Raw genomic sequence first — 12680 nt, 5'->3', positions numbered from 1 at the left:
CATCACAGGCAAGCTGCCCTTGGTTCGTGTTGCTGGAATGTCAGAGAATAACATGTGGTGAGGAGTGTCCCTCCTACCTTGTGTTGGACAGAGATGGACATCTGACCCAGGATGGACCAATCAGAATCTCTCTCACAGGCATCGGGACTGAGAGACTCTGGTTCATCTTTGTAACTGTCTGAAGAAGGAGGGTTAGGAAGCCCAGAAGCTAGAGGACAGCCAACTTCTAGGCACAGGAAAAACAGAGAAAGCTCGCTGCAGGTAGAGATGAAGTGGGGGAACAGGTGCACAGGGAGAAGCTGAGATGAGAGACCGTGGCCTCACGGAGAGGCAATGGAGCAGGTGTCTCGATTCCCAATGATTTTGCAGTTTTTTCTGTTTCCTGTTGAAATGGGGCCACATTTCCTGTCCTCAAGTTCTGAGATATCTGCCTCTCCCCAACAACTGCTCATGTTAGCTTAAGACAGTTTGATGGTCTATAACTCACTCAGACTGTCTCCAGCATCCTGACACATTCCCTCACGGGTTGCAGAGAAGAGCAAACGAGCCAGGGTGATGTGGGGCCAGCACTTGGCAGAACTCGAAGGCTCCTATAGCCATGGCATCCTATTCACCAGATGACAGAGCAAGCTAGAAAATAACTGTGCTAAATTCTTTGGTGTTTATTTCAAAATTGCATTAATCAGGTACCATTCTTCATCTTCTACATTTTCTGAGATGGAACCTGTGTCACACAGCAAATGTCACAAAGTCCTGTGTTTAAAGTCATTTAAATGTTCCTGGGGAAGATGCCACATTAATCATATAATTTGGACTAATGTGAATATTTTTATAGGGTTATTAACATTTCAAAGATGTTAGGACTGTTTTGGAATTTAAAATTAGATTTATGGCTTTGGGAAACACATAAAAAAATCTGATTTCTTCTGGTGTGAAACCATGAGATGGAGACCATTGAAAGCGACAGAAAGCATTTGCAGTCAGACAGAAGAGAGAAATCAAAAAAAAAAAAAAAAAAAGGAATAGAGGCACATACTAAAGAACTTGGGGAAATGTTGATGTACTGACAAAGTGGAAAAACTCGGGGTGGGCAAGTAAATAGAAAACTATGGAAAATGAATGAAAGCAAGCAAACATGGAGAAACAGGTATAGAGTTGAGGCATGTAGACCCTAGAATGGTTTATTTCTTGCTCATTCATTTTATAGGCACTGTGTGCTTTGGGAGACTGGTGGGGTCGTAGTGGTGAACAAAACGAAAGTCTGTGTCTTCATGGAGTTTGCTTTCTTATGTGATTAGAGAGAGATCGAAGAACCAGGATTCATAAACGCCAGGGAGGGGAAGGAGAATGGAAGGGAACACGCCCCTCGTTTCCCTGCGAAGTCTGCACCACTCACAGGGAACCAAGTGCTGCACCGTCCCTGTCTCATTTCATCCTACCACAGTCGGAAGTAGAAGGACTGCACACACACACAGGGACGAGGCAGGCGTGGAGGACACGACAAACTGGGAGGGCACCTGACTCTTCCAGAGGGGCGTCCACCGCTCAGCTCTAGCTGGCCTGTTGCCGTGTGGGAGTGGGAGTTCCTTTCTGCCAGGTCTTTCGTGTTTCAGGAGAAGCTTCAATCCACTTTTCACGTGAAACTGGATTTTTAAAAATACTGTCGGATCAGTTTTTTAAAACTGCTATGCCCTGTTTGTGTATGTAAAGACCTGCATAATTGTATGACTGTAGCTTTCTTTGTCACAGCAAGAGATCAGAAACAACCTAAATGTTCCTCAACAGTAAACCAATCCAGTAAATTAGGATCCATCTCATGTGACTACTCTGCCGCCTTAAAGAACAAGCAGCAAGGAAGCTCCTTATATGCTTCATGACATATCATTAAATGAAAAAGGTAAATATACTGCTGTGTGCGTGGTGTGTTGCCCTTTGTGTAAAGGAGGAGGGAGAATATATATGCGTATGTATTCATTTGTTTGATATTATGAGTAGAATATTTATGAAAGCATGTCCTATTTGTATACACACATGCATATATATCTACATCTAGGTAGGTAAACGGGTATCTATACATACATAGATAAACTAGCAGCAGTTTGCCTCTGGGAAGAAAACTGGCTGGTTGAAAGGTGGGGTAAGAAGGAAACTTTTTACTTTATCCTCTCTTACATATTTTGCATTTTGAGCCATGTGAATATATTATTATTTTACCAAACAGATGTTTTGTGAAGGGCCTGGGAATCATCAGTTTGACACCTCTTCTAGAGTCATAGTTATTTCCTCTGAGTATCAGGAATCACCCAGTGGGTCGGAGGCATTATTGTGATGGACTGAAGGGGGTTCAGTCCCTTTGGAGCAGGACTCTCTGGGTCCAGACCACACACACAACAGATGATGCAGGGGGAGAGCTCGGTGCTTCCACCTCTCACGTGGCTTTCAATCAAATGAAGGATGATCCCAGAAATCTTGTCTTGCCCGGACCTGCCTGGACTCTATGGGAGGAGGCTGGACTCCCAGTTGATCCCAGAATGGCTTTGCTGGCTCTCAGGGATGGTCTGACTTCTGGCACAGCCTTAGCTTGAGAAGGACTGTCAATACCTGTATCCCATGCGATTGTTATTTGGTTGGAGAAATGAACATATTCAGTTCTAGGGGTCTTTGGTCAGGTATGGTGGGAGGTTTGTTGCATCATGGGACAGTCGTTACAGTGGTATTTTTGCATTACTACTGTTCTTAGTTTCTTAGTTGTCTCACCCTTCCAGAGGGAAGCAGTCTGAGATTTGGGAAGACCTTTAAAAATGTGGACGATTCACGTGCAAAGTATAATAATTCATTGGAAAGTAGATAAGGCTAGAAGCTATTCAGGGCTTCCTCAGATCACAACTCACACACACAAAGAGTTATTTGGGATCCGCCGAGAACAGGCTGGTGGCCTGCTTGTGTCTGCTGAGTTCCAGCCAGCCCTGGACATCCCCGTGGACCTGGATTGTCTCTGCCTGTGTTAGAATGCCCTGTGTGTAAGGCAAGCCCCTTTTCCTCCTCTAGCCCTGCTGTTGCTCAGCAACCTCCCCCTTATTCTCTGCAGCTAGATCTCAACTTGCCTGGTGGCTTATGAAAAAAGCCTCTTATCATGATCCCATTTGTCTCACTTCTGGGTGTAATGCACACTCTTCATAATAGCCAGGGTCAGCTCTCTGCCAAAACATAATTGGCATTTCTTGATCTGTATGTGGTCTGGGCTTACTTAGGATTTTTACCATTTGGAGGGTGTGATATCTCTGGCTTTCACTGCAAAGCTGAGCTGCTATCAGCTGTTTTCTGGAGCTTTTAGGATCTTCCCTATGCCCTACTTGTAACAGTGAAGGTTCCAGCGGGAGGCAGACTCCCATTTGATGTTCAACTAAGGAGACTTTAATGAAGGGCCTATTTACGGAGGCTTGGGAGGGTTAAGGGCATCCTTAAGGGATGCTGACTTGCCTGGAGAAAACCAACTGGAAGAGCCTTTTCTAACCCCAGGCCTGAAGGGGCAAAGGGAGGGGAGCAGGTTAGTAGAGCTTTGTGAGAACTTACACCAACAAGGGGCAATGCACAATGCATGCGCGCGCGCACACACACACACACACACACACACACACACACACACACACACGAGCTGTGGTCAGGGAGGGGTCCTACCCCTGCCAAATTCTGTCATCAAAGCAAAGAGGGTGTGGGGAACTCATACTCCAGCCCTTGCTATTTTGCTGGGCCTTCCCATGAGCCAAACCCAACAGGAAGCCAGACAGCAAGGGGGCCTTGTAAGGCTGCCTGCCGGGGCAGCCCCTGGGACTCAGGGAGGGACAGCAGGGCAGCAAATGCATTAGGAGTCAGGATGCATATGGAGATGAGCACACCTGCCTGGGGACTGTCAGTGCCTCCTGGGAGATCCCCACGTCATCCAGAGAGGTCCTGAGTGGGCTCTGGGCACATGGGTTCATTCGGACTTATCCCAAGGGATGGGGTGGGAGGAAATGTTATTATCATCCTGCCTTTGAAAATATCTAGTATTGGCAGCCATTCCCATGGAGGAACCTTTCTATGATCTGTTCTTATGAACAATCTCCCTACCTTCTACTTTTAAAATTTTTGATTCTTTTTTTTATTTAAAAATTTGAATTCATAATAATAATAATAAAAAAGCCTTCAAGGTTGACAAGGACTAGGATTGACAGTACGATGGCTTTTAGAAATCCCTGTTGTCCATTTAAATTTTAATGTTTCTATCATTTGTTCCTCAGTGTAAATTAACAGCCATGGCGGTGTGTTGGGTTTCTTTTCTGAAGTCGGGACTTTAAATTTAATTCAATAGCTGAGATTTACGGCGCTTCTATATTTCACACGGCAGAATCAATAATGTGACTGAAGTGAAGAAGATAAAAATTTATGGTATCTTGCAATTTAATGGTTGAAAAGATGCAATTGGAGAGATCATAAATTGTGAAGGAGTTTATGCTTCATTGCTCCTGATTCAGTGCTTGCTGTTAGAACTTGATTTGTGGCTATTCACAAGGTGTGATTAATGATGTGATCGATGCTTGCTTCAGCGCAGTAAAGCAGTTGTAATGCTCTTCATTAGAATAAATAAAATAAATTGACTGAAGCTTTATAAAAACTGTGTAACATTTAAAATCTAAAATGTCAATTTTTTTTTCCTGTTACAATTTAGGTTTCTTCAGGCAGTTTCCACCTACATCACATCACTCATTGTCATTCTTTTTGGATATTATAGAAATCCATGTGGGTTTGGGTAAGCTTTATGCAAAGCTCACTGAAGAGGAAAAAAAAAGAGTTGAATAGGACCGACAGAGCTAGGATATTGTGGTGGCTGTGCTTTACCATCCTCCAAATGGGCTTTTTATCCTGCTTAAACACATAAAGTTTAAGGAAATCAAGGCAGAAAATGACTCTTCTATTGACAGATTTGCTCCCAACCAAAAAAAAACAAGTAGAGAGTTTCATGTTTTAAGTGCCATGGGCATGCATGCATCTCCATTGTAAAGGGCTCCGCAGAAAGACGCATCTTTCAGACAACTTCGTTTGATGTTGGGATTTTGTCTGACATGATTCTATTGTCAGTTCATGATATGATTCAAAAAGGTGAGCAAGCACAAGGGGAACCTCAGTTTTGCTGCGTTTAGAAAGAATGAAGGAAGTCTAGGTAATGCCTCTTGGACCTTGGTGAGTGATTCGGGCTGGGAAAAGTTGCCTTGGAACGTGCAACATGGAAATTCTTGCCAAGTTGGGAACTTATCCATCACAGTTGTAAACCGGCAGCCTTTATTTCAGTATCATTCTCTGAAATTTATTACAGTTGATTAAGGAAAACTTTTGGCCTTTCTTGGAGAGTAGATGTGTCTCCAGAAGATACCTTTGCTTGGTTCATTTCACGTGTTCATCTCATCTTTCTTTTAATGCCTGAAGTCACAAGCAAGTGATATGGTTAATCTCAAGGACTTAGATCGTTGTAATTGACTTATGGGTGCTCTGGTCCCAATAGTATTATAATAGCTATTGCAGATTTACACCAGGTCCTGGAGCTGGCAAGCTTTATAGTGTGTTTCCAAGACTCCAGCCAATTCCATTAGGATGAATCTCCAGATTACATGTGGTGGCATTTCCATTTTCTCTTTCTGTCAAAGCCTTAAATAGGAAAAGAAGACATAAGGGTAGGTCTTTTTGGTTTTTGCCGTAGCACCACAGTAAGCTGGCTTCCTGTCAACCTGGGGGTTCTGCAGAAGTATTAGGGGGCCCCCTGTGCATGATACTTCTCGACTTCAAGGTATCACTTCAACCAGCTTCCCAGGTTTTCCTCATTTTTCTTAAAAGATCCTTAAGTCACCTTGTATTTTCAAAATGATGAGGCATCTTGGTGTAGTAGAAATCTAACCTCCAAAAATACTTCCAAGTTGTCTGCACTTGGCATTCCTCAGCTGGATGAACCTCCTTTTGAATTCGCATTAGGGTGTTAAATGGGAAAAAGAGCTTTGCTTCAATTTCTCAAAGGTTTACAATATTATGTGCATTTTAAGGGTACTTCCTGGGGGTATAGAAGCTGGAAGGTGCACAAGAAGAATGGGAAATCCTGTGAAATTGGATTGTTATGATCATTATACAACTACAGATGTGATAAATTCATTTGAGTAATTAAAAAAAAGAATATACTGATTTAAAATGAAAAAATAAAGAGTATGAAGAATCAACAGAGCTTGAATGAAATAGAACTCTTTACCTCTGCTTGTGGCTAGATGTCTGGGTGCTAACACGCATTAAGAGTTTAGAAGAAAATAAAGTCTGTGCTGTTCCATTGAGGACTGTCTCGGAAGTTAGGAGAGGCAGCAGAAGCCTAGCGTACACCCCAGGAGGATAGGGTCTTCCCGACAGGTCCACCTCCACACAGCCAGTGTCTAGAACAATTCCTGGCACATGCAGCAAGCTTTCAATAAATGTTTGCTGAGTGGGCTGAGGCAATGACTACATCTTTCTGAAGACTGTAGGCAGGCTGAGCAGCTAAGAAAATGTCAAGGGCCATCACTGAAAAGAGCCTGTTAGGATAGAGAAAATCTGAGGAAAATAGAAAAAAAAAAAAAAAGCATAAAACAAAAACCCAGCACAATCTTAAGAGTCTGCCTAGTCTCAACAAGCCATTGTAATTGTTTGGATGCTTATAGTCTTGACCTGGCTTCTAGTCAACATATTGTAGCAGTTTAGGGGGTGGGCAACAGAATGAGAAATTCCAGCCTTCTTTTGGATAAAGCAGCAGCAGGGATTGACAGGGAAACTCCAGCCCAAATATATGAACAGCAAGAGGGGACCTTTTCATCAAACTTCAGGAAGTAAAGGAAGCTCTCTGGGACAGTTTTCTTATCCATAGTGTGTGTATGTTGAGGTGGGGGAAGGGTAAAATATTCCCAAGGGTCTCCTTAGCTCTTTGCTTCTTATGTTTCCTACCCCTTTCTGGATCCTAAGCCCCTACCTGCTACACAAAGATACATGGTTATTTTCTATTTTCTGCTACGACTTTTCCCCGACTTCCCAAAGCACTGCTGACCCTTGATTATTCTCTCACCTGCTATGATACCTAATACATAATAAAAATTAACCAAAGTTTAAAGATGGGATTTGTTTGTTTGTTTGGCCATTCCCCATGGCATGCAGAGAGGTTCCCAGGCCAGGGGCCATACCACAGCAGTGACAATGTCAGATCCTTAACCTGCTAAGCCATCAGGGAATTCCTCCAGATGAGATTTACAATGAGAAAAGACATACTTGAAACTCAACACTAGCTGGAACTCCGTTCTCTAGTGCACCAGCCATGACCCTCCAAGAGGAGGCCCTGTGGCCACTCTTGTTCCTCCACATCTGTTTGTGGCACCCTGGCACTACCTTTGTGAGGGCCTTTGTGTCCTCTCCATGCTAGGACCAGGCCTCTGCTATGCTCTCAGGACTTAGCCCAGGGGAGGACAAAAGGGCAAAAGCAAATCAGCCTGCTGCAACTCGGCCAGAGCCAAAACCAAACTTTCAACACAGGGCCCCAGGTGTCTCCATTTCAGAATAGGATTTTGACCCACCACTTGCTTAGTCCATTGAAATGTTTCCTTTTGTTTGTGTTTCACTCCGTGAAGATAAGGGTGCCCTGACCCTCAGCTTAAACTACCATCTCCAGCAATAGAAAGAACCACCAAAGCTTTATTTTTTTTTAAGATATCAGCCATGGCAGGATGAGTTTCTTTTAAGGGATCAGAGATTACAGAGTCAGTATTTGACCTGTCGCCCTGGACCAGCTGGCCCCAAGCATGGAGCTCTGATTAGGGCACAGGGTGGGGCCTCAGAAGACCTACCTCCCTTTTCCAGGGCAAAGCTCAAGAGCCAGGCATTTTCTGTGCTGTTTAGAAAAATCAGGACTTTGGCAGGTAAATTTCATAAGAAGCCTTGAGTTTTAAGTTCCTAGCCTGGTTTTGTGATAAAGAAAAGAGACCTATGTGTAGTTTGTAGGTAAAATTTGGTCTTGGGTTCTATTTTATGTTGCCCCTAGTTTAGATACGTTGCGGGGGCTGGTGCAAGGTAGGGGAAAGGGGAGGAGAGAAGTGACTTCTCAATGGCTGATGACATCCAAGTGCCTCCAGAAGGGGAAGAGCTGCACGACTGCTTTTCTGAACTTTTACCCTTTCCGCTGTGTTTTGATACTGGTCATTGAGCCAAGGTCAGCAAATGAGATGTTAACTTATCTAAGTAACTCAGGGAAAAAGATGGTTATGCTCTCTGAAAATATAAAGTGCTGTGTAAATGCTTAATAATTAAAACGCATTGGTCACCAGATCATCTCCATTCTCTGTCTCTCTCCCTATTGAATTTTGCTTATAGTTGTACAGAATGTTACAAAAGGAATAACCGTAAAGCACCTTGGGTTTTCCCATAGCTGATTTTGTTTGGACTTCACCCATAACAACTGAGTGGGCTACATTGTTTGACTAGACTCATTTTGCAGACAGTAGGACTGAGGGTAGTCAGTGGCTTATCCTGGTCACATGGCTGGGCCCAGGCAAGGGCCTCTGAACCAGTCATTCCTGCTCACCACCTGCCCTGAAAAGTGTGATCTCTGGGAATCTAGGGTTGATAGGTGCAAACTATTGCCTTTGGAATGGCTAAGCAAGGAGATCCTGCTGAATAGCACTGGGAACTATATCTAGTCACTTGTGATGGAGCATGAGGGAGGATAATGTGAGCAGAGAATGTTTGTATGTATGTGTGACTGGGTCAGTTTGCTGTACAGTAGAAAATTGACAGAACACTGTAAACCAGATATAATGGAAAAAATAAAAATCATTAAAAAAAAAAGTACAATCTGATTCCATGAAAGCCTTTCTGTAGTATTTCAGAACAGAAATTCACTCTGCTACCTCTTCTAAATCAAAGTGAGTCTTTTAAACACCGTTTCCCCAGAAGGTTTGAGCTAGCTCTCACACAAACAGCTGTTTCATCAAGTGCTTGCTGAAAGAATATGGCAGCTCCTCTGAGGCCTGAGGTGATAGTTCCCTGCCATTGCAGTCCTGCTTTGTTATAAAGTTGTCATGATTTAGAGGACAGGTAGAGGGGGAAGAAAGGAGCTTCTCCATTCAAAGATTCCCAGACCATCTCTACTTTGGTCTTTCGAGCTTGCTAAATTTCTAACTCACTGAGATGCCCAAGAACCCAGGGGGTCAGTCTGAAAGGCATTGTCTCAGAATAACATACTTTCCCCCTAAACAATCTATCCTGACAAATGTCATGGTTCTTTTGGACTGAATGAATGAGAAGATTGCTTCATAATTCTATTCTACTTTCCATGTATCTTAGAAGCAAAATTGGAAGTTCATTTTCCTAGCACCCTTTACTGCCTACATTTCAGTGACCCCATTATAAAACCATATATATATATATATGTGCTTTTCCTCTAAGGCATTTTTATTTTATATGTTTATGTTATAATAGAATAACAGCTGGGTCAGAGCTGAGAACTGTCCCTGAAAATTCCTCCTGTCCTCCTTTTTCTGAGCAGCCAGCTGATGCTGGGCAGGCAAGGGCCCACTGGAAGCCAGCATCGCAGCGGCTGTATACAGGTCATGCATGTGGGACTGCTCTCATTAAGCCTTTCCAGGCTCTGCTGAATGGCTGGAGGCCTTCTCAGGAAGCTGCTTAGAAGATTGCTGGAGGGACTCCCGCTGTTACACTTAGTTGAGTTTCTCTCCTTTTGCTCCAAGTCATCCCCTTATTAGAGAATCCTGTCAAACCAGGAGGAAGGAGAGGCGAATTTTCTGGTTAGCTTATAGTCCTTCTGTCTCTCATTAAGGCCTCTTTCTCCATGTATTCTGTGATGTGAACTTATGAACTCAGTACCGCTTACTTCACCATCATTGCAAAATCAGCACTTACAGATATCAAGGACCCAACAGCAACTCGCTCTCAGGAGGCAGAACAAAAGCACAGGCCCATTGTACTCGCCTGTCTACTTGTCACTTTCTGCGGCTCACAGTTGTTGGCATTTCAAGGAATAGGAATTGGACTATAGGATGCATTCTTACCCGTCCTTGAGTTCCATGTATCATGGGTGAAGAGCACCCTTTTGGTTTCTGAAATGAATTCTGAGCACTTAGTAACAGGGACCTCGGTTTTACCAGTTCTGCTTTGAGCCAGTGGGAAAACCCTCAGGATTACAGTATTAAACACAGTCAATATGGGGCGATTAAGAACAAAGTGAAATGGGAAGAAGGAGGAGGAAGGACACCAGCTTAGGATAGGACCTAACTACCATGGTGGTGGAAATGATTAGGGTTGTTCAGTGGATGCGGGTGGAGGGTGGGAAAATCCATCACCTTAGACTGTTTGTTCGCTCTGGCTCAAGTGACGTGCTTTTGGACATGGGCCCTATGCATTGTCCCTGTCCTGGCACAGCATTCATGGCCAACCTAAACTACTGCTCATGAGGCTTGCCGATGACCCCTGAGTATGGAATAGGGGGTCATTAAGCTAGGCCCCAGGCCAGCTTCAGCCTCTGCTTGTTTTTGTATATAAAGTTTTGTTGGAATACAGCCAAGCACATTTATTTAGGTATTGCCTAGTGGCTGTTTTTGTATAAGAATGGCAGAATAGGTGCAAAACCTAAAATATTTACTCTCTGGTCCTTTATAGAAAAAATTTGACCACTGGAGTAGGGGCTATAGAAGGCCAAGGTGTGCTTAGTAGATTTATAATCAAGAGATGGGATGTTACAGGTACTGTAACTTTGTAACAAGTTACCCCAAAACTTAGTGAATGGTATAAAATGACTATTTCTTAGGCTCATGGATTCTATGGGTCAGAACAGGGCACAGAGGGGATATTTATCTCTGGTTCATGATGTGTGGTGTCTCAGCTGGGAGAGTCAAAGGTTAGATACCAGCTCAAAAGCCTGTAGCTCCTTGGGCATCCCTGTGCTCTCTCCATGCATCTTTCCAGCATTCGTACCTGTTGGCTCAGGGCTCCTAGGCGTGTGTGTGGTGGGTGGGTGGGGCGCTGGCAGAGAGAGTCATGAAGGCTTTTATGACCCAGCATCAGCAGCATAAGTCAGTCTGCATCACTTCCACTGTATCCTATTGGTTGAAGCAGTTACAATATTCTACCCAGGCCATGAGGAGACAGTATAAACCCCACATTTCAATACAGGAGTATCCATGTGTCTCATTTTAAGGAAAGCATATGGGAGTTACACGTATCTCCATCTTTGTAAAAGCTACCACATGGGATAAGACCCCTTGCCCAGAGCATCCTTGCCTTCAGACTACTGTCATCACTACTGTCTTTCCTTTGTTCCCGCACATGCCTGCCCTACTCTGGAAAACCTCCCCTGGACACTCTGCTCGCCAACACTCTCCCCATACAACCTGGCCTACACACCAGGCCAAATCCGTCTGTCTCTGCAGGAGTCACTGCCTTCCTCTGACGCCTTTGATAGCTTCCCATTATTAGGCAGTTTCATGGTCCTCGGCCTCCTGTCATCCTGTTCCCCTCCATGGATTGTCCCTGTAGCCTCAATTGGCTGCCTCCATAGCCCCCAGACACATGGTATTCTTTCCCAAATTGAGGCCTCCAGCCCCCGTGTCCTCCATCCTTCACTGGACTTAACTTCATCCAGTCACATTCTGTAAGGCCAAGCTCAAGTGTCATCCTTCTCTTTGAGCCCTTCCCCCACCATCCTGTCTCAGATGAACCCTCCTTTCTCATGTGCATGACCCGCCCAAAGAATGCAGGTGGCACTTGGCAAGTGCCACCTTGTTCACAACGAGAAACCCAGCCTCATACTTGTTTGTATTCCTCTTGCGCTTACTCAACACCAAGTAAACATTTGTTGATGCAGATCAGCACGGTTCTTAAATTTCTTACGCGTGAGGCTGCTGCCAAGTAAATACATAAACTCTCCAAGCTCATATTTAAATTTCACCTATGTTTATCTGATATGAGAAAGAAATAGAGAGGCGCCCTGCCTCATTCTTCTGAAAAATGTTTAGCTTCCAATCAGAAGTAACTGTAAGATATATTTCACAAAGAAGATACCAAGCTTCTAGTTTTAAACTGTGTGAAGGCCACCTCGCCAGTGCCAGTGCTTATTCTAACCTTCAAAAATGTATGCTTAGCAAGTAAAAGCCAAAGAAAGACAAGAAAGAAAAGAAAATGGGATGGGGGGGCACACAGAATTTATCTTAAATGACAAGAAAATCTTAACATCCTAAATCGGCTCAATCTTACCTTGAAGAAGACAGTAGGAAATCCTGTAGAAGGGATTTCTCTCTGTGCCCCTCTGAATTTCCTGTTTAGTTGTGCTAGGTCAGCCATGCTGAACATTTGTTTATGTTTGGCTTCTAAATGAACTAATTTCTCTGGTTGCCTTGAATTCTCTTAGTTATTTTTTCAACGAAGTTAGCAATGTGTATCACAGAAGATGGAGAAAGATCATCTCCTCTCCCTGCACACACACACACACACACACACACACACACACACACGCACACACACACACAGAAACACACAATCTGTTTTTGGCTGGTTTGCCATTTCTGTGACTGGTATGTAATAGTTCCGCTCTAGCTGTCTCACAGTTCATTAAGGAGTCGCTCAGTTTATTAGGA

The 12680-nt window shown here is 43.8% G+C and overlaps 2 long non-coding RNA genes across 6 annotated transcripts in view; one reads left to right on the top strand and one right to left on the bottom strand.

Moving 5' to 3' along the window:
- Positions 1-12680, top strand: part of LOC146395980 (uncharacterized) — a 350884-nt gene that overhangs the window by 178443 nt on the left and 159761 nt on the right. The window contains exon 3 of one of the 5 annotated variants that reach the window (XR_014829590.1): positions 1750-1897. The exons of the other annotated variants lie outside the window; for them this stretch is intronic. This is a non-coding gene — a long non-coding RNA (uncharacterized LOC146395980). The remainder of the gene's footprint in view (positions 1-1749; positions 1898-12680) is intronic. 5 annotated transcript variants of the gene reach the window in all.
- On the bottom strand, positions 4403-12518 carry LOC146395983 (uncharacterized). The gene is made up of 2 exons (XR_014829605.1): positions 12301-12518; positions 4403-6584 (listed from the first exon to the last, which is right to left on the bottom strand). It is a non-coding gene; the product is annotated as an uncharacterized LOC146395983 (long non-coding RNA).

This window comes from Sus scrofa, chromosome 15 (genome assembly GCF_054392235.1).
Source record: "Sus scrofa isolate SSC_HxYL_T2T_F1_AM1 chromosome 15, Sscrofa_HxYL_maternal_Yorkshire_Landrace_v2.0, whole genome shotgun sequence".
Taxonomy (NCBI): domain Eukaryota; kingdom Metazoa; phylum Chordata; class Mammalia; order Artiodactyla; family Suidae; genus Sus; species Sus scrofa.
This window is presented reverse-complemented; position numbering and strand designations above follow the sequence as displayed.